Below are 26,738 nucleotides of genomic sequence, written 5' to 3' on the forward strand. Positions count from 1 at the left end.
AATGACCTGCTGTCATTTTGACAGTTGAACATTCAAAAGGTGACAATACAATGATCACCTTTGGGGTTTTTCAGTACAATTGGCAGTTTGCTCCGGTAGGGCTCGAGGCCTATCTAAACCTCTCTGCCGTACTTTGGGTCCGGCACCCGGTTGCAATGCAACTCCACATTCGACTGACAATGTCAGTTCTTCCAGCGATTTGGGTTTTAACCACAGCCACAACGAATCTCCACAAAGGGCCAAACCCAATGAGCAGACTGGAGTTACCTCCAGGGGCTACTGCTCCCCGTGGTACCAGGTTAAAGTCTTTGGTATGACCTTGTAGCCGAAGCTACGACCAGTTGAGCTTCCATACAGCCCTGGACTGGTGGCCAGGATCTTAGTCGCCTCTTACGACAGGCATGCCTTACCGCGGGTATATTCGGTTTCCCCTCGAACCCGGATGGGTCCCCCCGTACCCGCAGGGGGAGTCACTGTCGACAGTCATAATTTCGAAGTTGTAGATAATTTCGTCTATTTATTAACCAGCATCAACACCAACACCAACATCAGCCTCGAAATCCAACGCAGGATATCTCTTGCCAATAGGTGCTACTTCTGACTAAGTAGCCAATTGAGAAGTAAAGTTCTTTCTCGACGAACAAAAAAAAAACTCTATAAGTCACTTATTACTCCCGTCCTGCTATATGGTGCAGAGGGACGGACGATGTCAACAACTGGTGAGTCGACGTTGCGAGTTATCGAGAGAAAAGTTCCGCGAAAGATTTATGGTCCTTTGCGCGTTGGTTACAGCGGATGTCGCATGCGATGAAACGATGAGCTCTATGAGTTTAGCGAATTAAAAGACAGCTAGGTCATGTTGTCCGAATGGACGAAATCACTCCAGCTCTGAAAGTATTCGACGTAGTCCCTCCGGGGGAAGCAGCGGAAGAGGAAGACTTCCACTCCGTTGGAGGGATCAGGTGGAGAAGGACCTGGTTTCGCTTGGAATATCCAATTGGCGCCACGTAGCGAAAAGAAGACGCGACTGGCGCGCTGTTGTTAACTCAAATTAAAAGTCGAACAAGGTGCTCGTAACGATAACTTGCCTGAATTATAGCTAGTTTTTAACGGTAATACTAGTTTCGAATAAACTTTTCTTTTAATTTTTTATTGCCAATTAACAGCTTTTAGTATTTTTTTTAATGCTTCTCAGTAATTGCTGCGTTCAGCCCACAGTGTAACATAAAACATTTATATTTTATTTTTCAAACCAATAACCACTAAATAAAATATTATATACATATTTATATATAAAAAATATAATTTTCATATTGTTTTCAAATTTAAAATTACAAATTTTAATGTGTTCTGATTAATTTATGTATATTTCACCAACCGAAAATAAAAAAAACTACCTTTTTTGTTTTCCGACGAAGGATAAAATGTTATTAAAAAAGAGGCACGCACAAATTTAATAAAAATTTTCAGATGACAAAGGGAAATATCTATGTGGCGAAAAGAAGAGGTCGAGTGCGCAGGTCGTTGTTTCCCTGATCGTGTTGTCGAAGAGGGAGTGAGCCGCTACTCCTTTTTCCTTTTTGTTAATGTTTGGTGTGGGTGTTGGCCAGCTGCGAGATCTGCTATAGCGGTGACATTGTGGATGATGTATAGTGTTGGAGTTGGTGTGTGGTGAAGTGATGTGGAATGTGTGTTGTGAAATGGTGAATGCGGTGTGTCGGTGTTGTGCATCTGCATAGTGTTGTGTGCTGGTGTGGTACGTTGAGGCTCATTTGGCCATATTCCACACACTGTACGACAAAATAAAATATATTTATATATAAAAAATTTAAGTTATACAATTTTGATTGCTTCGACACAGTAAAAAAACAGTTATAAAAAAGATAATATTTGTATTTTTATTTTTATTTTAATTTTAATTTTAATTTAATTATTTTAAGTTGCAAATTTATAATGTGTTAGGCGCACTGTGGGACAAAAGAAAAAGGCAATCATAAAAAAAAATATTTATATTGGTTGTCAAAAAAGTCTTGCGGTATTTTCGCTAGTTGGCGCTGAAAGCGCGTAGTTCTAGTTTTCTTCGTCGCATCGGGTCATGCTATACCTTTTTGGGAAGCTCATTTCACGCGCTAACACGTGTTTGATTGATTGTCGTTTCTTTTAAGTCGTTCGTGAGTTATAGCGTCGCAAACATGAAGCAAAATAAAGAGAAAATACGGCATATTTTACAGTACTACTACGACAAAGGCAAAAATGCGTCTCAAGCCGCCAATAAAATTTGTGCAGTTTATGAACCCGATACAGTTTCCATTTCCACCGCACAACGATGGTTTCAACGTTTTCCTTCTGGTGTAGAGGTGGTCGAAGATGCGCCACGCTCCGGAAGGCCTGTCGTCGAAAATTGCGATAAAATCGCTGAATTGGTCGAAAGAGACCGACATAGTAGCAGCCGTAGCATCGGTCAAGAGCTGGCCATGAGTCATCAAAAATTCATTTCAATTTCAATATAAAAAAAAATTCAATAAAAATGCCGCAAGACTTTTTTGACAACCCATTATTTGAAATAATCAAACATAGATATTCAACATTTTAAAATTTAAGTTACTAATTTTTTAATGTGTTAGGCACACTGTGCGACAAAATGAAATCGTTTTATCTTTTATCTTTGTCTTACTCAAACCCATAATTTTAATATTATTTGAAAATTTTAAGTTATACATTTTTGGTTGGTTCGACACACTGTGCGAAGATAAACAGCATACATCTTTTAATACCGTTATTTGGTCTTTAAATTACATTTGATGTAGTTTAATATAATTATATACATATGTATGTATATTCATTTCTATATTGCGTTATGCCCGCAATCAACCTTAATTTTCCAAAATAAACCAGCATCGGCAAACAAGATATTTGCTCCATTGAGTCCATATTCTCCATTGTTGGATTTCTTTTGTATTATTTGTTTTTTCTATGAAACTTTATTGTTGTTTTTTTTCTATCATATTTTCTCGTCTGGTTGTTATTTTGCCTTTTGTTTGCCTTCATTTTCACTTTCCGTTTTTCGGCGTTGCGTAGGCCCGGTTTTTCACACTTCTCCGCTTCTCTGCGCTTTTGTCCTAAATCCACGTTATTTTTTTTCATTGTTCGTTCAATTTTACGCAATTTCGTTGCTTTTGCTATTTGTGTCGCCTATTTCTGCGGCATTATTGTGTTTACTTCGGTGTATGGCTGCACTTGGGTTTTATTTGTTTTTCCGTTATTTTAGTTTGTAATGCTTCGCGTGAATTTAGTTGAAGCTTTTATGTGCTTTTTATTATTTTTTTATATACTTTTTTACTTTATCTCTATTTTCTGTTATTTTTTTTTTTCAATATTTATTTTTCATTCCAATTTTGCGCGCATTGTTTAGCATTAAACCTGTAATTTATACCATGGCCATTGTATCATACAAATTTCGGTATTATATTTATACTCGTATTGTGTGGTCGTATTTACTGTAATGCGTTGTGTGTCACGGTCAACCGGCTGCACGATAAGCATAATTGTCGCGTCCCCATGACTGAAGAACTACGTTTAAGTTTTAGACACTGAACAGGGTATATTGAGTTTACCACGAAGTTATCAACACCAAAAAGGAAACGTCAGAGACCCTATAAAATATATGTAAAGGGTGCTTCATTTCGATATTCCCTCCTTTTTTTTTAAAGAAAAAACACAGAAACTTCAATTTTAATGGGGAATGTTTATTATCATTCCAAGGATCATTTCTTGGCATTTATTTTTTGAAGATTTTCTCTTTCAGATATTTTAGATGATCAATCCGTTGAGTCCAACTTTCGATGACTCGTTCGAGCATGTTGAATCGAAGCGCAATTGTCCGATTGGCTTTAGACTTTACATATCCTCACAGGAAAGAGTCTAAACATTTTATGTCATATGATTTTGGTGGCAAATCACCCAAAGTTCTCTATAAAAAAAAAATATATGTGAGAAATAGCGCCGACTTGTTGGAACCAAATGTCGCTGAGATCACGAGATTCAATTTCAATTTTTTTGCGTTTTCTTAATATATATATATCTGAGTATACACACACAAAATTTCAAGTCGATCAGACGAATATTTTTGAAGTTATAGACACATTAGTGAAGGCGCGCCGACTGCATGTAAAGTGCTTTCAAAATTTTAAACTCGTTTTTCTCGAAACGGTGTTTTCAAAGTCGGTGAGCAAAATTTCTCATAAACGGCTAAACCGATCGGTTTGAAATTTTTACACAAGCTTCCTAACTATATTTTTTAGTAACTAATCGAAGGATTTCCCCATCCGATGAAAATTTCTTATTTTTATAAACAATTAAAGACCCGAATTTCGGTCGAAAATCGAACCTTTTGCTTTGAGTAGCCGCCATTTTGTCAAACATTTTTTTTTTGCTAATTTCTTCGATTAATTAGTAGATTATTTATTATATTAATGAAATTTATTTGGTTTTTGCATTTTGGATGATCCAGTCCAGAGATATCGTGCTCACCGCAAGAGGCCTTTTCTTTGCAGACCTCTGCAAAATTGGCAATATCAACGTTCCCGAAAATTATTTTTCGCAATAAGAAAAGTTTAAAGTAAAAGTTAAATTAAAGTTGTCATAATATACCTGCCAAGTTTCAAATCAATAAACCTAATAGTTTGCTTAGAAAAAATTCTTAAAAAATGCCTTTTTTTCGACCTCCTAACTGTATATAACCCCTTAAATATTCGGTTATCATGGCGCTAGATAGATCGCCGATGTTTCCGACAGCTTTTGAATTTCTTCTGGTTGCTCTTCGTCTGAAATGCGACAATTCTATTTGTTTACAGACCCAATGATACAGAAATGGACCTCATCACTAAACAAAATTTGGCTCGAAAACGTCGGATCTTCTTGAAACTTTTCTGGAGTATATAATTAATTATCCAATAACGATAGCTGGGTTTCTATATGGGAGATAGTGTTTCGAATAATACGGTCAGTAGGCCGAATATGTTGACATAAGTTGAGCGAAGCGGGCGAAATACATGATTTACAGAACATGAACTTTTGTAATAAAGTTAAACAATTTGTAAACGCGTAAGTCTTCCATAATGAAATGCCAAACAATACTGAGAAAACTGACATGACAGCTTGTCAAACAAAGCTAGCTGCCATACAAGGTTACCGATCGGAATCAACTACTAGGAAGAATCCTTCTGTATTTAGGAAGAGTGTTATAGCTTCGATGCAACCGAAGTTAATGTGTGTTTGTTTTTTCTATTTTTATTAATGATACCGTTAAAATTATTAAAAAAATTTGATGAGAATAAATTTGTTTGAAGAAATGTGGGGATTATTATAGGGACCACCACCCACACTCCCCGTCAGGATATTAAACACGATATATTCAAACGATTAACTAGTGTTCTAGTGTTTATTTATAAAAAGTCTTAATTTTAGTTCTTAAGATTATAGTATATATGTATTAGCTCAAACGTTCTTGCGGACGACGGCTCGGCACGACTTACTTATTGAACAGTTCACGGCAACCTAAACTCAACTGAATTTTGGCTGGTTTGTCTTTGTTCGTGTTTTGTCAAAAGTTCGTCCAGTTAAAGGGTTGCGTGTATAGTTATTTAAGGCTTGTGCTTGTGTATCTCTAGTTTTACTTATTGTGTGCCGGTGTGATGGACAAACCGGTTGCGTGCCAGCTATGTACTCAGTAAAGGAATTTTTTCCCTTCTTCGATGAGCAAAATTTGCACCCTTTCCGTTCACTAGGGCATTGACGTTTTGACGTTTTGGAGAAAGTGAATGCGTAGATGCTGAAACACTGTCGCCTCCCCGTATTCTTCTTACCAATAATGAAGAGGCGTCTGCCGATTACGTCTATTGATACTTTCTTCAGTTTATCTGAGTTGCACTAAAAATAAGCGCCTTTCGTATAATCTACTTCTCTGCCATTCGGGATTTACTTCGATCGATATTATAAAAGCGTTGATAGCAGTAATATCTATTGAATTAAAGAACAGAGGAAGGCTACCGATTTCTGTTTAGTTTGCACGAGTGTATTCCAACCATTTGGTTAAATGTGACGCCTCAGCCTTTTGTCGATTTGTAGTGCTCCATTATTTCCGGACTTTTTTCTGATGATCTTGCAAAGTAATACTCTCGTGGAGTAAAATTCTAAACAAATAAACTTTTATATGTGTTTTGGGAACAATTTCTTTGATATGAAAAGAAATACTTGACTAAACTGGAAGCTTAGGCAATTGGTTTGCTGTATCACGAACCCGCAGAAAACGTTTGTTCTTCGTTTCTGTACCAACAATAGTTGGTAGTTTATGACTCGTAAAAAATTATCGATATTAAAATTTCTTCCACGATATGAGAATACTAAGGTAAGAACAATTCGTTCTCCTTAGCACCGTTTAGCATTGTCTCCGACCTAGCCCAAGAAACTGCGGATAAAACGCGGTGTCAGAACTCGCTGCTATCCATGCTTTCATGCCATATTCCCCAGGTTTACTAAGCATGCATACTTTGAAAGAACATGTATTTCGGAAAGCAATAAGCTGTTTGTCAATCGTTATATTAATATTTGGAACGTAAAGCACTAATAATAATAAGCCAAAGGTTTCAATTTCTCAATTCATCGATAGCTTGAAAACATTGGAAGTTAGTGTTTCCTTGAAAATTTCTGTAGTAAATTATATTCCTTTTCATAGCTTCTCGTAAGGCATTGTAAAGTTGGAGTTGGTGGTTAAGTTGGACATATCATATGAACTTTGTTAAAAAAAAGCCGTGATATGTATTAGTTACAGTCATTTCACTGACGTCCTCCACGCCACTGGAAATTGATTGTTCTGAGGATAAATATTCGTCTTCCTCCAGTTCAAAGTTAGCAGCACCATCACTTGCTTCATTTTCGAGGTCACTGCAGATTGCACATATTTCATGCTCAATCATTTGTACACGCTGATAAGAAAAGAAAATATATCAGCCGTAGCTGAGAGTGTAGACGAAGACCTAGGAGAGTCGATTCGGCGCCGTTCGCAGCAACTCGAACTGAAATATTGAACGACTTGGCGCATTTTACGTCGAGATCTTAAATTGAAAGCGTACAAAATACAACTTGTGAAACAACTGAAACCACACGATTCGATTCAGGCTTTGGAGCAAAACATCACAGGTGTCATTCGTAGTTTGTTTCCAGTCGAAATGCTCAAACAAGTTATCGAAAATTGAACTGAACGGTTAAAAAAGTAGAGAACGTCGAAGCTAATAACCCTTTATAGATAGAACAACAATGTTTACTCTTTACCTGCCAAAACAATTTACCTATGCTTATGGTTTTGTCACTGATTTTACTCCTTAAAATAAAAATAGACTCTCTGGGAGCTCCTTTGTTTTATTCAGTTCAGAAAATTGATATGTTTTAGACGTGGATCCTGGTTTAAAATAAGATTTGAAAACTTTTGTGTGGAAGAACCAATGACGGCTTTACACAAAACCTGAGTTCTAATTAGAAGAGGACCAAACATTATTGATTTTTCGAACGGGGAACCAAACCCACGCACTTACATTGAATTCTCCAGTGTTATTGCAAAAATATTAGCACACCGCTAAATTAAATTATTCAGTTTATTTGAAATCTGCTAAATCTGCGTTATACATGACTGTGGAAATTAATAATTGATTAGCACAATACTGATTACGTAAATACATATGCATATATACAAATGTACATAAATTCATGAATTATTCGTTTTGCTTTGAAAATTTCGTCATCCCATTTTTTTTGCAAAAATTTCACTTAATTTAAGCCTATTAGTCTTAATTTGGGTTCAACAAATTGAAAATAAGCTTTCCGAGTCAATTTCATAAATTGCCTATGCATTTACAAATTGTTGACTAATTTGCTAAGCCACGCTCTGGCAATAACTAAGAATGTTGACAAAATGTATTCGTGAATTCATGCAAAATGAAAAGCGATCAATCACGCGCTTAACTTAATTCGCAACTTATTTGCAGTATAAATGCAAAAATCAAATCAAATATTTCCGATGATGGATGAAATAGTCAATGCAAACGGTTAAATAGGTGACAGGCGAAAGTTTTAGATTTTAGAATCAATTTTTTGCTCAAAACAGTGTTGTCGCACAACTGATATGGTTATTGTTATATTTTAGAGGTTAAATGGACTAAGTAAATTGAATTTATTAAGGGGGTACTCTCATGTGAACGCATACATTTTACCACTTTTTAGGAAATTTTTTTTTATGCGACAACAAAATTCAATCATTTTAATTTATTAATGTATTTTTAATTGTATTTTGAAATGTACAAAAAAAAAATTTTTTTCCGTTTTTTACATTTTTAATACATTTTTTTTTTAAATCAAAGTAGTTCACTGGTCATGGTGATAGCGGCTGTTCATGTTGTCTGAAATAAAAAAATCGAATGGATTATTATTCAGTAGTTCTGCGGCTATCGTCCCTACCAAATATAATCAATTTCATTAAAAAAAATGTCGAACTTCAAAAAAAAGTCACGAAAATCTTGTTTTTTTTCGTTAAAAATCGTTTAAAAAAATATGAAAATATTTTCGAAAATAAACAATTCTGGTAGGGACGATAACTATAAATGAGTAGAAGAACATATGTAAATTTTAAAGCAATCGGTTGAATACTTTTTTTTAGGACCATGACAGTTTCAGAAAATGCTGATTCGAGAAAAATGCGTTTAGAAACGTAGGAGCTGCAGACCTGTCATGGCGCCTGGTAAACAGTCGCTTACGACACGTCGGCGACTATGAGCTGTAACTTATCAAATACTATGAATTTCGGTCTGAATTTTTTGCAGCATGTTTTCAATAGGTTTTCCTGTCAAAATATATAAAAAAAAATCAATTTTTCGAAGTGATTACATGGGAATACCCCCTTAAGAACGAGATGGGCGGATGGACAGAGCTTTTTTAATAGAATGGAAGCTGAAGTTTAGAAAGGTTTTAAGGCGAGTCGATTCATAACAGGCATGTAGCACTAATAGTTGACTTTTGAACGAAATAAACATTTATTTGAAACATGAAGATTATTATATTCTCATCTTCTTATCTTCATGCAGTTTAATATTATTGTCGAACATTTTTAAATCAAGCCTCTAATATCTAATCCTACTATATTGAAAAAACACATTTGGGGTACTCACAACCCGTCGTAAAGCATCGTAAAATCATAAAATTATAAAATTTTACACTTGTTTAAAAATATTGTTGTTGTATACAAAAATTAGTTTACACATTTACAATTCTCAATGCTATGTTTTCGAATCGTTATAACTTATAACTTTATGGGACTTGTGAAAACCCTAATTATAAATGGTACACGTTCGGTAGACATACTTTATTGCAATGTATACTGCATTGTCAGTTCGTGTATTGAATAGAAAAATTTCAATAAACAAAACGATGTTTTGTTCGAGAACTTCTTCTCGAAACATCGTTTTCGAAGTTATCGTTTTCAAAGTTGGTGGTAACGCTTTATTAGAAACTAGTGAAGGGATTTTATTGGGATTTTTCACAGTTCACAGATGACCTCGTGAAAGAAAACATTTTCCCGATTGCAACTAATTTCTTCAAGGCAATTTGTGATACAAATTAACTCTAAAATCATCCTTTTTTGTTTGCGACTTTTCGTAAAACTAAAAAAAATATTTTTCCAAAGTTTTCGATTAGTTGCGACCTAATCTCATATGCTTACCGTTGATATTTAGTTATAGATGAATCCTTTGGTTGAATTGGTGAAAATAAGAATGTTTTTGGCCGTTAAAATCCATGTGGCCCTTTAAATAGGATACTTTAAAAGACAGGAAGCGTGCGAAGTTGTACTGAGAGCTCTAGTTGATTACTCAAACCGACTTGGGAATCCTCGGCTTTGCTGTTTTTGCTGTAAAAATAAAGTTTATTCGTGAAATATGGCGGTTTGGTAATCAAAATGATCCTCAGCGAGTCTTACTAATATAAGAAACTATTTCGACCCTATATGGTATATCTTTTATTTGGTTCCCGCTTTCCTGCTTTTCGAATAAAATTTTTTTTTATACTCTCGCAACAAAGTTGCTAAGGGGAGTATTATAGTTTTGTTCATATAACGGTTGTTTGTAAGTCCTAAAACTAAAAGAGTCAGATATAGGGTTATATATACCAAAGTGATCAGGGTGACGAGTAGAGTTGAAATCCGGATGTCTGTCTGTCCGTCCGTCCGTCCGTTCGTGCAAGCTGTAACTTGAGTAAAAATTGAGATATCATGATGAAACTTGGTACACGTATTACTTGGCTCCATAAGAAGGTTAAGTTTGAAGATGGGCAAATCAGCCCACTGCCACGCCCACAAAATGGCGAAAACCGAAAATCTATAAAGTGTCATAACTAAGCCATAAATAAAGTTATTAAAGTGAAATTTGGCACAAAGGATCGCATTAGGGAGGGGCATATTTGGACGCAATTTTTTTGGAAAAGTGGGCGTGACCCCGCCCCCTACTAAGTTTTTTGTACATATCTCGGAAACTACTATAGCTATGTCAACCAAACTCTGTAGAGTCGTTTCCTTCAGGCATTTCCATATGCAGTTCAAAAATGGAAGAAATCGGATAATAACCACGCCCACCTCCCATACAAAGGTTATGTTGCAAATCACTAAAAGTGCGGTAACCGACCAACAAAAAACGTCAGAAACACTAAACTTTACGGAAGAAATGGCAGAAGGAAGCTGCACCCAGGCTTTTTTTAAAATTGCAAATGGGCGTGGCGTCGGCTACTTATGGACCAAAAACCATATCTCTGAAACTACTAATCTAAATAATTTTACAGCAAAATAAAAAAATATGTAAATGACGGATAATGAAATCTCGATTATCACTTTATCATGCGAGAGTATAAAATGTTCGCTGACACCCGCACTTAGCCCTTCCTTACTTGTTTACTTAAAATTAGATCCGCTAATGCACTAATTATGGGCTTTATTTTTACTGCTCGTCCGACATTTTTCCAACTTTACTGAGCACAAGAAACCACCGTCGCTTTGCTTCGTCCAAACACTTATGTACATATGTATATATCGGCAAGCGATTGTGTGTTGTTTGGCACTTGCTGCGCCGTCAACCACTCCAACTAATAAGTGTGACTTCAGGCCATCCTCTCATTGCGTTGACACATTCCGCGCGCGATTCAGTTGCATGCCACACCCCTCCCGCCTATGGGCTGAGTGCCATGTCCGGCTCCACGCTTTGTTAATTTCTAGTTAATTGCGTACGTGGCAAATCAGGCAGGCATACATACATACATGTAGCCAGGTGTGTGAGGTGACACCGAAATGCAAGAGGCAGCAACACGCGCACCGCCTTTTACGCGTGATGGACGCCAACGCTGTGGTCAGCTACACTATGGAAGTTGCATAAAGTTGAGCATTTTGTTGGCGATGTGCGATGTTTGTCAATTTAAAAGGTAACACTAATACCAACAACAACAACAAAAATTATACGATTTAATGCTACACAAACAATAGCAGTTGGATTAGCAACGTAACATTAGATGCAGTTTCATAGTGCTCAATTATGGTAGAGACATTGAGAGAGGGAGAGGGTAACGGGGGGTACCGCTTATATCTAGTATGCAAACTATTTGCCAAATCATGTAACAATACGCGAAAACAATAAGCACAACAGTAACAATCCGATTCGCTAGGGAAACAACAACAGCATTAGCACAAAAACAATACATATTACAACAACAATCAATTTAATTCAATTTGTCTGTCAACGCCGAACTGAATGCCATGTCTTACCTAGCCTGCCGCCTTTCACCATTATCTGCCTCTGCGTTTGAGTGGCTGAGCGCCACAAAGCCATAGTCTGCTTATAGGCGCACAAGTGCTTGTTGGCTTGGCTATTTGGTTTCTGGGGTGCGTTGTTGATTATTTCGCCTGTCGATAGGTCTGTGCGGTTTGTTAGTGGGTTTAGCTACTTGATTGGCCACATGCCCACACACACACATACTAAGTAATGAATATGTGCCCGATGCGTAGGTGGCGTTCTGCACAACCCACAGAAATGTATGAAGTGTGAAATGTCATCGCGTATACGCAGTGCTGTGCGAATTGTTTGACTGCCGGTCTGCGTGGTCGGCATTTTTGCGTGAATGTGTGTGTGTTTCGAGTATTCATACTAACTTGCTGGGAAGGTAGGCGTTGTATAAATACTGAAGTAAAAGGTAAAGGTAATCTACTTAAAATAAAGTGAAGTGCATGATTCCAGATTTCAGACATAACAAATCTCTGGCAATCCCACTAGATGTGCTTTTTGCTGTCTTGATCATGCTGATTTGATGTTTGCCAGACTAACTTAGGTAGCAATGAAAAAAGAATGGACGAAACTCTGATGACTTTCGAATGGGTAGCTGGAGCGGGAGATTTATATCGCGAGCTCTCTACCAAATTCAGGCTAGCATTCTAATACAGTGTCTTTCAAGCGAATTTTACTGGCCTCAAGGTGCTGACCTGAAGTGCATTTTTCTTCAGAGAGCTGTGCATTCATTCCGATAGCACAGAGACAATACTGGCTTTAAGCCCACTCATAGTGCGCTCTGCACAAGCAAAGGAGGGTTTGTCCTTTTTATGAGCATAAAACTACTTTGTTATCCCCCTTGTTTGGGTCGCAATCGCTGGAAACTAAAAGGCTGATTTTTTTAGGGAGGATATCCTTACACCGATTTCATAAGAAAGGAAAGAAGTCGGTACTTTGCTGTTCTTTTTCGCCTTAGCGTTGGATTTTTGGATAACACGTGTGTTTGGCAAAACCCAGTCAATAACAGAAACTTGTGCGTCTGCGAGAGTTTTCTGGTTTAGAGTGAAACGCAAAAGTTCGTCTAAACTACTTGATCCCAAAGCGAAGTGAGCGGATTTGATTTTAGCTTCATTTTCATCAGAAATATCTAGGTGTTTTGAGAATGAGAAAAGACGAGAGTTCACACGTGGCATCATGTGTTACTTACATATATATTGTCTTATTTACTTTTAATTTTTCCGCTGAACTCCACAAACCACTTTATTATTGATCGGTTCTGGTATAGCTGCGGCATTATTCAATGTGTAGGCGTACATATTAGAGATAGCTTTCTTAGATTTCTTTCTTTTCGTTATGGTTTTGTCAGAGAAAGATGAAAAAGGAAGATTCACAGTCAGAAGAAGAAGAAGACCCATATCAGGGTTTCGTTATTCTCGCCTAGACAACTCAATACTAAAGTTTACTTCTACTTCATTCTGCTGCTGGAGCCTGATAAATTATTCTACAAATATTTTTGAAGAATACTATTGAATTAATAGCACTTGTCCGACAATAAAATAAGGTTCCCGTAACCAGATAATTAACTATCCTACGACAACATTTCTACTGATATTTGTTCAATTTACAGTCACTTAACTCTTTTCATATAAACTTTGGAAAGTTCCCTAGTGTAGTCTCAAAGTTGTGCTTCCATTTTTATGACTAAGTGGTTGTTCAAACTGTTTATAGCTCACGATTGAAGATTTATTTTCACTATTGAAAGAAGAGAGAGAGAGAAGAGAGAGAGAGAAGAGAGAGAGAGAAGAGAGAGAGAGAAAGTTAATGTTTCTCATCGGAAATGGTGATCCTCTCGAACTATTATGAGACTAAGTGTCACTTACGAGAAGCTAATTTCCTCACAATGCACAGAAATGATCCCGAAGGGCTCAATTTAGGTCAGTAAGTTTCTGTAGACTGTGAAAAGCAGCTCTTAGTATACATGCGCTACAAGTTTTCGGACAGCTGAGTTCGTCAGGATCTCTACTTTTAATTCGCGAAAGAAGGTTTCATAGCATCTAGTTTCCAACTTCGCAATAACATAATCAATGGACCTCAAACAACCGTTGTTACCTAATTTAAACTATTAAACTTTGTACCCTCTATTTTAGATTTATCATTACCAACTAGCAAATTAAGTTATCCGAAGACAGTGTTAATTTTTTCCAAAAATTGCAATATACTTGAATTCCTTTACGATTATGAACACTGTGCATTTGCTTACTGGCTAACAGCGCCTGTGGAGCTCCGCGCGAATTGTACTCCATCATGTTAGCCAACAACGAAATTTAACTGATTTATTAGACCAAAAATGCCATGCAACCAGTAGTAGAATTATGTAGCGGCAAAACCACACAACTTCGCCGGTCGCCGCACGTTGCAACTTCGCGGCGGCACAACGCTTAACGTCCACTAACTAACGGCACATGAAAAGCGGTTAACAGCGAGCAACGAGATTGCATTGCATTGCCATTTAACTCGCCGGTTACCTTGGTTACCATTGCCAATTTGTAGCGTTGGCCCTTCGCGTTGACGGAGATTTATGTGGTCGCAGCAAGCGCATGCCGTTACTGCTGTAATTCGTGAGTGTAATGTTGTAATGCGTGAGTGAGAGCGTGTGTGTGTGTGGGTGAGGAGTGCTGAATTCATTTCTACGATTGGGTGCGCAATCTGGCATTTGCACCTCCATCGCAGACTTAATTAAGCTAATTAATGCGGGGAACTCCTAGGAAGTATGTGAAAAGGCTGTGAAGTTAAAAGCGACGTAAGTCTTCAGTTGTTAATGTAGATTGCTTCGTTGAAGTTTTTTGGCAAAATTGTGGATAGTTTCTATTACATGAATATATTCGCAGCTCTTTCAAAACAAATTTTCTTACGAATCGGGATTTTTGATGAAATAGTTATGCTAAAGCTCTCTCTCTATCAGCTATAGTGATATAACTCCTCCGAGTATTTTACGAGCTTAAAAAGGTCTTGCTGAGAATGACTCAGTCGCCTAAACAAGTAGAAGGCAAAACATCTTTAAGATCGCGTATTTATAGTTTCTGGTTTTATTCAGTTACTCAGCTTGCTGATTTTGATTATAACTTCTTGAATATTTAGTGAATACGAGAATTTCAATTTCCAGGTTTATACTAATTCACCTATAGCGAAGAAAAATATTAGGTTGTCAAAAAAGTCTTGGGGTATTTTCGCTAGTTGGCGCTGAAAGCTCATTTCATGCGCTAACACGTGTTTGATTGATTGTCGTTTCTTTTAAGTCGTTCGTGAGTTATAGCGTCGCAAACATGGAGCAAAATAAAGCTCAAAGTACCGCATATTTTACGCTCAGTAGTACTACTTACGATAAAGGCAAAAATGCATCTCAAGCCGTCAATAAAATTTGTGCAGTTTATGAACCCGATACAGTTTCATTTCCACCGCACAACGATGGTTTCTAATGTTTTCAGCTTCTGGTGTAGAATCGTCGGTCGAAGATGTAAAACACGCTCCGGAAGGCCTGTTTGTCAATTGCGATAAAATCGCTGAGGTGGTCGAAAGAGACCTATTAGTAGCAGCCGTGAGCATCGGTCAGATTGGGCATGAGTCATCAAAAGGGCTCATTTCAATCTCAATGGTAAAAAAATGGAATTCAATAAAAATATCGTAAGACTTTTTTGACAACCCATTATATGATTACACATAGGGATGATCCAAAGTAGAGGTATTTTTTGTTTTCAATATCATTTTTTGACAGATCATGAGTTTTGATAATGGAACGTCTTGGCACAGTATTTTACGTCAAGATCTTAAATTGAAAGCGTACAAAATACTGCTCGTGCAAGAACTGAAGCCGCTCAAACTTCCCAAGTGCCATCGTTTCGCTCTGTGGGCTCTTGAAAAGTTCCAAGGGGATCCGCCGTTTTCGAGCCAAATTTTTTTTTAGCGAGTGAAGCGCATTTCTGGCAACTCAATTGGTATGTAAACAAGCAAAATTGCCGCATTTGGGACGAAGAGCAACCTGAAGTTTCAAGAGCTGCAATTTCATCCAGAAAAAACAACGGTTTGATATCGTTTGTGGACCGGTGAATCATGGGTCCATATTACTGCAAAAATTATGCCGTTGAGAACATAACCGTCAATGGCGACCGTTATCACGCTATGATAACCGACTTTTTGATGCCTGAAATTGAAGCTTGTGATTTCGGCGACATTTGGTTTCAACAAGACGGTGCCACTTCCCACAAATAGCTTAATCAATGAATTTATTGAGATAACACTTCGGTGAGCAGATAATTTCGAGTTTTGGGCCGGTCGATTGGCTACCAAGATCATGTGATATCACATCGTTAGACTCCTTCCAGTGAGGATTTGTAAAGTCTAAAGTCTATGCGGACTCACGCTTCGATTCAGGCTTTGGAGTAAAATATCATGCTTGCCATTCGCGAGTTAAATTTGAAGTTTCTGTGTATTAGTAATATGAGGCTAAAAAATGCGCGAGTTGTTCAGTACAGCCTTATTCAGTAGGAAAACCTATAAGAGTAGTAAAAGAGGTAGTGGGATTACAGCAACTGGTTCTCTTTCGTGACTTACTTATAACAGTGATAGAGCTTATTGGCATCTGGCATCAGATCTAAATATGCTAAATTTGCGCGCTCAAATCAAAAAGCTGTTTTAGTCTGCAATAAAATCATCGAGTTTTTTATATGATTGGCTGAGGACACAAAAAGATGCGGTATTCGACAATCTAGAAGCTCCAGCTCTGAATAAAACCACTAATATTGCTTTTAAGCAACTGGATGGTCTTTGCTTTGTGAGCTGTGGCAGAATTGGAAGATCTTCTTCTTCGAAGAGATTACCATGCTTAAGTACGCCTTCCAAAACATGTTGCTTAACACTTTTTCCTAGTTCTGGTATCTTTTTCTCGAAGTACCTTTGTAGGAAACTCCCCATCAAACCATTACAAAAGCTGTATGGTGAGCACGTTAAACAGTCAACAGTACATCTTTTTTCATCTGCACAAAGGATACTTCCAGTGACCACTATAGAAGCCGATAACATGCTGCAAGCATGTAGTCAGAAGATGACCAATTGCAGGCTTCCATATGAAGATCATCCCAAATATCTACTTTCCTTCAGATAATTTTCTGTTTTCTAAGCGGATTTCTCTTTGGTATAAAAATCAGAATTGATGAAGGATTTTATATAATGGATTGTCAAAAAAGTCTTGCGGTATTTTTATTGAATTTTTTATACTCTCGCAACAATGTTGCTAACGAGAGTATTATAGTTTTGTTCACATAACGGTTGTTTGTAAGTCCTAAAACTAAAAGAGTCAGATATAGGGTTATATATACCAAAGTGATCAGGGCGACGAGTAGAGTCGAAATCCGGATGTCTGTCTGTCCGTCCGTCTGTCCGTCCGTCCGTCCGTCTGTCCGTCCGTCCGTGCAAGCTGTAACTTGAGTAAAAATTGAGATATCATGATGAAACATGGTACACGTATTCCTTGGCTCCATAAGAAGGTTAAGTTCGAAGATGGGCAAAATCACCCACTGCCACGCCCACAAAATGGCGGAAACCGAAAACCTATAAAGTGTCATAACTAAGCCATAAATAAAGATATTAAAGTGAAATTTGGCACAAAGGATCGCATTAGGGAGGGCATATTTGGACGTAATTATTTTGGAAAAGTGGGCGTGGCCCGCCCCCTACTAAGTTTTTTGTACATATCTCGGAAACTATTATAGCTATGTCAACCAAACTCTACAGAGTCGTTTTCTTCAGGCATTTCCATATACAGTTCAAAAATGGAAGAAATCGGATAATAACCACGCCCACCTCCCATACAAAGGTTATGTTCAAAATCACTAAAAGTGCGTTAACCGACTAACAAAAACGTCAGAAACACTAAATTTTACGGAAGAAATGGCAGAAGGAAGCTGCACCCAGGCTTTTTTTTAAAATTGAAAATGGGCGTGGCGCCGCCCACTTATGGACCAAGAAGCATATCTCAACACAATGGAGTCATTTCAGTGGTCGGAGAGTTGCCAAATAGAATTCTAGTCTTCAAAGGTTTCTACGGTTTTTTATTGACTTTCCACTTGATTAGCAGTACAAATGCAAATGACTTTTCATTGTGCACATAAATATGCACAAAGTTATATACTATAAATATGCAATGGCCACAACAGCAGACATAACAAACAACAACTGCATTTCCATTTCACTCTTTTTATGAAAGTTATTTGAGCAGAGAAAATCATTTAAATGCAATTGAAATATTAAATGTGGAAAACTACTTAGTTACTACTCGAGGAACGTAAGGCAATGGCTGGTGTTTTTGGCAGTTGGCTGAGCGTAAAGAGTACATATTTGGCTATTATTTTGAACAGGCAGCAAGTGCTTTAGGAAATACAGTCGTTACGCTGCAAATTTTACCTTTTTTCTTTTTAAATAGTGATATTTATTTTGCATATAATATAATGAAGAAAGGAAATAAAAAAAAAAAAAAAACAAAAAAATACCTAATTTCAATTTTTAAAATGGGTGGCAATAATTATAAAGGTTTTCAGTTTAAGACCCATATTACATTTTTATACCCTGAACAGGGTATATTAAGTTTGTCACGAAGTTTGTAACACCCAGAAGGAATCGTCGGAGACCCTATAAAGTATATATATAAATGATCAGTATGTCGAGCTGAGTCGATTTAGCCATGTCCGTCTGTCTGTCCGTCCGTCTGTCTGTATATATACGAACTAGTTCCTCAGTTTTTAAGATATCGTTTTGAAATTTTGCAAACGTCATTTTCTCTTCAAGAAGCTGCTCATTTGTCGGAACGGCCGATATCGGACCACTATAACATATAGCTGCCATATAAACTGAACGATCGGAATCAAGTTCTTGTATAGAAAACTTTCACATTTGACAAGATATATTCACGAAATTTGGTACAGAATATTTTCTAAAGCAACAATGTAATCTCCGAAGAATTTGTTCAGATCGGTTGACTATAGCACATAGCTGCCATACAAACTGAACGATCGGAATCAAGTTTTTGTATGGACAACTTTCACATTTGACAAGATATATTCACGAAATTTGGTATAGATTATTTTTTAAGGCAACAATGTAATCTCTGAAAAACTTGTTCAGATCGGTTGACTATAGCATATAGCTTCCATACAAACTGAATACATAGTTACTAACAGAAATGCACCTGTGAAGGGTATATTAGCTTCGGTGCAACCGAAGTTAACGTTTTTTCTTGTTTCATTTATGTTAATAATTTATTATAATAATTATAAAAGGTGGCACCTCTTTTCAAGTTTTGTTGAATTCTCGTTATGATCTTATAAAAATAAGTTTCACTTATAATTTTTATTGAATTGAAATTTTAATAAGCGGCAACCTCATCAAAACTTTAAAACAGACGGCAACTCTGGTTCAAAATATCTTAAGTTCAGCTCTCATTAGTTTGTTCTGCATATTGTAAACATTAGTGTAAAATGTATTTAAATTTTTATTTAATTAAAATTTTAAATAAGTGGCAACCATCATCAAATAATTAAAATAGGTGGTAACTCTGTTTCAAAATATTATAAGCTGAATTCTCATTAGTTAAGTAGTTATTCATATTACAAATATTAGTCTATATTTGAATTTTTACTGAATTAAAATTTTAAATAAGTGGCAATCATCATCAAATAATTAAAATAAGTGGCAACTCTGTTTAAAAATATGTTACGCTGAATATTCATTCTTTTGATATCCATATTGAAAAAACTGGCTTAGCATTTTTGCTGATTTAAAACTTTTGAACAAGTGGCATCCCTATGAAAAGTAATGTTTCACTGAAAGCATTTTACTTCTCTACGGTTTAAGGGAGTATTCTGGTTTAGAAATTCGAAACCATCGATTTTTTTTGCATATTTTTATAGTATAACCCTTAAAGAAAATGCCTCTAAAAGGATTTTTCGAAATTCAAATTATTTTCCGAGTTACAGCTCATTTTGTGATTTTGTGTCTCCGAAACCGACTGCGCGCGACAAGTTCCCAAACTTTAAACTCGTTTTTCTCATAATTACTTTTCTGGAAACGGTGTGCATGATATCTCAAGTTCTACGCAACCGATTCACATGAAATTTTACACAGAGCTTTCTTATACATTATAGTATCGCACTATGAAGAGCTTTCAAAAGAATGGTTTTTTGTTTTTAAAAAACTCCGACCCACAAAAAACCAGGGAAAATCCGAAACTTTTTTTCAAGCCTCCACCATTTTGTAAAATTTTTTTTTTCAAAAACGTTTCGTAGTGCGATCACTACACTTTTACTCTTCACGGATTTCGCGTAAATGCTCATTTTAGGTAACGGAAAGGATTTATATCCTGCACACCAGGGCAAGCCATTGTTTCATCAGTCTCTACTTCGCCGACCTGCAGTTTTTTTAAATTTAATTTTTTTTCTTATATTATTTGTGTTTTGTATTCTTAGAATATCAATAAAAAGCATGCAACAAAATGGCGCGTCAAAATAATTTTTGATTTTTCTTATCGCGTCAAAAAAATACCTAAAATTCGGGCTTCTAAACCAGAATACCCCCTTAATACTCTTATTGTTGTGCCATATCACAAATTTCTGGATTCAACTTTAACCTTTCGATGGCAATGGCGGTGTTGTTCATATTGTGAGGTCCTGCTCTAAGCATAGAGTTTAAACGTTGTAACATAGAGAAGTTATTTTATTGGGTTCATGATCAAGCGTAATGTCTTTAAAAATGGTTATTACTTTCTTTGAATATACTACGCAAACATATACTAGCACTTATACGAATTTTCAATTCTTTTGATACCTACCTACCTAATGCCTTGTCCGGCATTTGTTGACTTAGCGCCAGATGTGATGTTAAGAAAACTTTACTTAAAGCTGGGCAAGATTCCAGATGGTTTATTTTAGATCTAGTTTGTAAAGAGAGTAGCTATCACGATTGAGAGAAAGTGTGCAAAATTTGAAGCAAAGCCATTCAAAACTATCCATATTCAAAAAAGTATTAATTTTTGCTTAGAAAATCTGTGTTGGCGACATGAAGAGTGCTCTCTATAATTGAACATCTATTTTAAAACTAGTGTCTTCCATTTTTGTACCAGTCAGTTTGGAGAGGAAAAGTGTATTCCTTAACCTTGGACGGGCTTTCGCTGTTTGCAAAACACGATGATTATTAGTCAAATCGACTTACAAAGCACGCCCACGTTTAAGGGAACTAGAGTCAAATATATGAGACTCTGGGTATGTCAAAACATTTTTAAAGACCATTTGCGTTCATTTTGATTAATAAATTATTTATTAATAAGATTGTGTTTAGGTTTATTGGGAAATCATAAAATTTGTGCAAATTTCTTGATTTCTCAGGAACAGTTACGCTAAGTTTATGATATAGTTGAAGTTTTAAATTTTTGAAAAGCGTTGATGTTAAAATCGGATATATTGAGTATAAGCTAATTATGTCATTTATTCTTCAGTACATTTTGAGATACGTAAAACTCACCGCTTAATGAAACTAGAATCAATTATCGCAACAAACTATGCGAAACCCTAAGCAAATTGAACATTTTTAAGACCAATATGAGCTTTCTGTTCGAATGGCCCTTTTTGGAACTGAGGGCATTTTGGTCATAATGCAGACACCAACATAGGATTAGTTATATTGAATATATCACCAAATTTTGAGAGAAGAAAATGTTTCGCGTAGATAGCCTTAATACTTTTCCCATGCTTCCCTTATCCATTATTACATATTCTTTCATTTTCCTTTCTAAATTCTTAGAGTATACAACTCCACCTTTTATGGAATTCCTCAACACTTTCAGAGCTTAAACCAATTTAAAAAATGAACTAAAAGCTTGCATTGCAATGGAAGCGCATGATACCTATTCGTACGAGTGCATGTAAATAAAAGAAGCGAGGAGAAAAATAATTAAAAGAGAATAAAAAAGTGGGCAAATTGTTGGCGCCGTCCAAATGGAGCACTGAAATGTTGAAATTACTAATTAAACTATGAAACAATTTTGCAATTGCAAACAAATAGCAAACAACAACAACGACAACAATAACAGCAAACGCAGTAACGTGTGTACAAACTTTTGCCAACAAAAATAGCAAACAACTGCGGCTTGTTGTATTTGTTTTTTTACATATTTTTACGATTTTGCGGAGCTTTTGAGCGGCTGAAGTTGAAAGTTGCAACCGATGCTGGGCGGTTCAGGTGGCGGAAGCGAGAGGGCTAGACAAAGAGAAGGAGATGGCGAGTTAAACTAGTAATACAGGCAAAGCGAGTTCAAATAGTTCTGTAAAATGGTTGCAGGCAACGATTGATGTTGTTCTCGTTGACGGCGTTGTAACCTTAGCCAGCAGGCTTCCGTCAGTTGCCGAGATTTTATTTAATTTACTTGTGTTTTAGTGTCGTTTTTCTGCAATTTTCTTAAGTGAGTGAACAGAGAGGGAGAGAGAGAGAGGTAAATATATGAGAAAAGACGAAAATGTAATAAGAAATAACAAATTTAATGTATTTGAAAAGCAAGTGCTTGGAGAAATGTTGGAATATGATAAAAATAGAAATATAAAAATAGAAATCCAACAACAGCAAAGAAAATAAAGTATAAAAAATTGAGTACGTGGACAATAATTTACATGCATATTAAAAGCGTACTGAAAGACAGCTGTTTATAATTTTTACATTTTCGACGTATCCACCTATTATAATAAAATTTTTTATTTCCTTTTTTTGTTTTTTATACAAAACTTCTATACAAAAGTGATATATGGTATACATATATGAAAACATATGTACATATATCTCATTTTAAAGAAATTTGTTGTTGTCACCTTTTACTATTTAAAAAAAAGAAACTTTTATGACTTTAATTACTTTTTTTGACATTTATTTCATTTTGTTCTTTTATATAATATTTTGATATTTTTATTATTTGGTGTTGCCACCTTTTTTTATTTTTAAAACATACATACAGCTGTTGACAGCTAATTAGTAACGACATCTATTTAGAAGTAAATTATGTTATTTTCCAATAAATCACGTATATTTATTGTATTCTCACTTATTTTACTGAAACCTATATTAAACTTAAACTCTAATAGTAAAAATTTTGTTTAAAATATGTCTTTGTTTTGAAGATTTAACAAAAACATGTGGAATCAACGATTTGAGTTCGACTACTAATTGCTTATTTTAAGGGGTTAGGGGTAGTTAGAATTTTCAAAAAATTAATTTGTTTTTTGCATTTTCGTTAAGTGTAATATGTTAAAAATATTCCCTGAAAATTTCACGTTGATCCGATAACTAGTTTTTGAGTTATTCGACAAATAACAAAGAGAGCTCGGGCACTTCAAAGCGCTAGTGTGAAACTTTCAACGCGTTTTTCTCAAAACTATGTTTTTTGAACCGACAAGTGACAAGTGTAACTCGAAAACCGTTCCGTAGATTTTAATGAAATTTCCACAGATTTTTCGAAGGATTTTTATTTTTTCGAAAATTTCGATTTTTAAGACCAATTAACTGCTGATTTTTTCGCAAAAATTAAAAAAAAAAATTTCCAGAGGCCGCCATTTTGTTAATTTTGAAAAAAAAACTAAAATCCTTCTATCAGGCCCGGGATTATCTATTTATAAAACTAATTCTTTTTGTCCGATTGATTTTAGATGAATCTCCAAGGACTTATGCTTGTCACCGCAAGTACCTTTATTTGGAACAGTGTCAACACAAACAACTATAACTTTGGAAATAAATTTTTTTTTTTGAAATTTTTGTGACTTCAAGTCAACACATCCTATAATAATGCCATATTACTATTTTTGTAAAATAACATGATTTAATAGCAAAAAAAAAAATACTGAAAACTCTAATTTTTTCGTGCCTCTGACTACCCCTAACCCCTGAAGCTAGTATTTTGTTGGTTATCTCTTTTACTTTAATATTGCTTCCCATCGATTCCAAATTTACGTTATAAGACTCTGACAGCGCACCAATGGTGTAGCTTGCCATGTCGTTCTAATTTCATCACAAATCATATCCATTTTGGGATATGGCTCTTTTAACATCATCCAGAGATGTTCTATGGGGTTTAAGTCTCGACTAAAGGATTCATACTCCAAAACATTGATGGCATTTTCATTAAAAAACTTTTGTATCAACTTAGACGCATGCTTTGAATTGTTATCTTCCTTATAAAAGGCAAATTTTCCTCAGACTATGGCAACATGACATGTTTTAGGATGTGGACGTATTTCTCTTTGTTTAAAATTCCATCATTCTTATGGAGTGGACCAACACCATTCCCCACACCATGATTGATCCTCCACCATACGCAACCACGCGTGGAACATAGCGAGGATCAAATTATTGCATTATTGGACGGTGAACATACCTAAGACAATTAGGACCTAAGCGATTAATTTTTGTTCCATCGTTCGAAACGACATTTCTCCGTTGATTTGTTGTCTTAGACCAATTATAGTTAATAAAATCTACTCGTCGTTTCTCAGTTAGAAATGGGTTCCTGCGCGCTGCCCTGCCTTGAAGTCCAGACTCTCCAAACGCCGGGCAATTGTTTTCTTGGCTATTTGAACATTGTATTCATCTTTCATTTCATGTAGAATGTCAGTGGAACTCTTTTTTTGGGTCTCACAGACAGTAGTAGGTCTGCGGTTTATTTCTGTTGAAGTTTTTCGGAGTTTTTCTTTGCGTGCAATAGCATAGAAAAAAATAGTTTTAAAATTCTGTGTATGCTTAAGGACATTCAAAACAATTTTTTTTGAGCATTTGACTTTATTTGAAATTTTTTTGGACATATTGGTTGTCAAAAAAGTCTTGCGGTATTTTCGCTAGTTGGCGCTGAAAGCGCGTAGTTCTAGTTTAAGTTCGTCGCATTGGATCATGTTATACCTTTTTGGAAAGCTCATTTCACGCGCTAACACATGTTTGATTGATTGTCGTTCCTTTTAAGTCGTTCTTGAGTTATAGCGTCACAAACATGGATCAAAATAAAGAGAAAATACGGCATATTTTACAGTACTACTACGATAAAGGCAAAAATGCATCTCAAGCCGCCAATAAAATTTGTGCAGTTTATGCACCCGATACAGTTTCCATTTCCACCGTACAACGATGGTTTCAACGTTTTCGTTCTGGTGTAGAGGTGGTCGAAGATGCGCCACGCTCCGGAAGGCCTGTCGTCGAAAATTGCGATAAAATCGCTGAATTGGTCGAAAGAGACGGGCATAGTAGCAACCGTAGCATCGGTCAAGAGCTGGGCATGCGTCATCAAAAATTCATTCAATTCCAATAAAAATAAAAATACCGCAAGACTTTTTTGACAACCCATTATTTCCAGACCGACGAAGGTCAAAAATGTAGCTGCGAAGTGTAGGTGTACTGCGGCAGCTTTTCCTCATTAAAAAACTTGAATAATACATTTTAATATACTTTAAATCACAACTTTGAAACATATCCTTACCAGAAATCAATAATATTGCTAATAAAAAGTAGCACCATAATGAATTCTAATACTTTAAAAAACTGTCTCTAATTAGTTGTCGCACTTAATTCACCTTCTATATCGCAGAGCATTTACTATTTGGTTAAAAATTAAAAGAACTTTAACTTCACAACTACAAAACAGAGTGAATTTAGTAGTAAATATATTAAAACGAACAATGCAAGACTTTTGTGAATATAAATAACGGTGTATCAAAATTTTGTATCATTATACTCATCAGCCACCTACAAAAAAGGGAGCGTTTCTAATTAGCTGTCAACAGCTGTATTTACATCACTTGATATATTCTAATTTTAGTATTACTTTAATTATTATCTACGTATGTATATTATAATACTATTTTCATAAATTTGAAATTGTCGTAGTTGCCACTTTTTAACATTTTTTAATATTTTTTATTTGTTTATTTAGAATTTTATATTATATGCATAGACTTGTATTATATTGTTATTTACATCATTTTCCAAAACACCGATGTTGCCACCTTTTACTTTTATATTAAATTATTGCTTTTATTTGATTTTTGTTTAAGTGCTATATACATACTTGTATTTAAATTTTCTTAATGCACTATATCTATCGCCAATGTTGCCTTATAATTTATGTTATTTTAAATTTTTTATAATTACTTAAATGTAGTACTGTTCTACATTCAAATTTTATCATCTAGTCTTTCACTGTGAACTAGTCTAAGCAGTACATACGCTTTCCTTTAGGTGTGAACAAAGGCTATGAGTAACAGAAATTCGTTCAATCATCTGTGTTGCCCACGGCGTATGAGTGAAATACTAAAGTTCGATATATTGATTATGAAAATAATGAGGACGGTATATACCACATATCATATATATGCATACATATATATAAATATACAACTTTATATGTGTGATTGCAGACTTCTATACTCGACAAAAGAAACTTTCTGGCAAAAATTGACAACGAGTGAGTGTTATTGCTTCAGATGTATTGCAAACAGTGAAGAAGGACTTATGGTCATTACCGGCGACGGTGTCGGGTCGGAAGAAAAGTTTCCTACTGTTTACAACTTTTAGGTCAGTTGGTTAATGAATAAATCAATTGAATAGGAAAGTGTCACATTTAAATTAAACAGTAACTACTTAACAAAACTAATAAATTAATAAAATTATAAAGTTGAATAATTGAAACTATATTTTTATATCGGAGTTTCATCTGCAATCTTAAATAGTTACGTATTAATTACATTTTCTAGTGTAGTGGTTACAATACAAAATTTATACAAAGTCTCCAAACTTAAAATATTTTCTGACAGTGCTGCCATGTAT

At 35.6% G+C, this 26,738-nt stretch overlaps 1 protein-coding gene across 1 annotated transcript in view; it reads left to right on the plus strand.

Annotated features, from left to right (window-relative positions):
- LOC120777402 overlaps window positions 1–26,738 on the plus strand; it is a 235,534-nt gene that overhangs the window by 18,209 nt on the left and 190,587 nt on the right. The gene's annotated exons all lie outside the window — the stretch shown is intronic.

The sequence above is a fragment of the Bactrocera tryoni genome, chromosome 5, assembly GCF_016617805.1.
Source record: "Bactrocera tryoni isolate S06 chromosome 5, CSIRO_BtryS06_freeze2, whole genome shotgun sequence".
Classification (NCBI taxonomy): Eukaryota; Metazoa; Arthropoda; class Insecta; order Diptera; family Tephritidae; genus Bactrocera; species Bactrocera tryoni.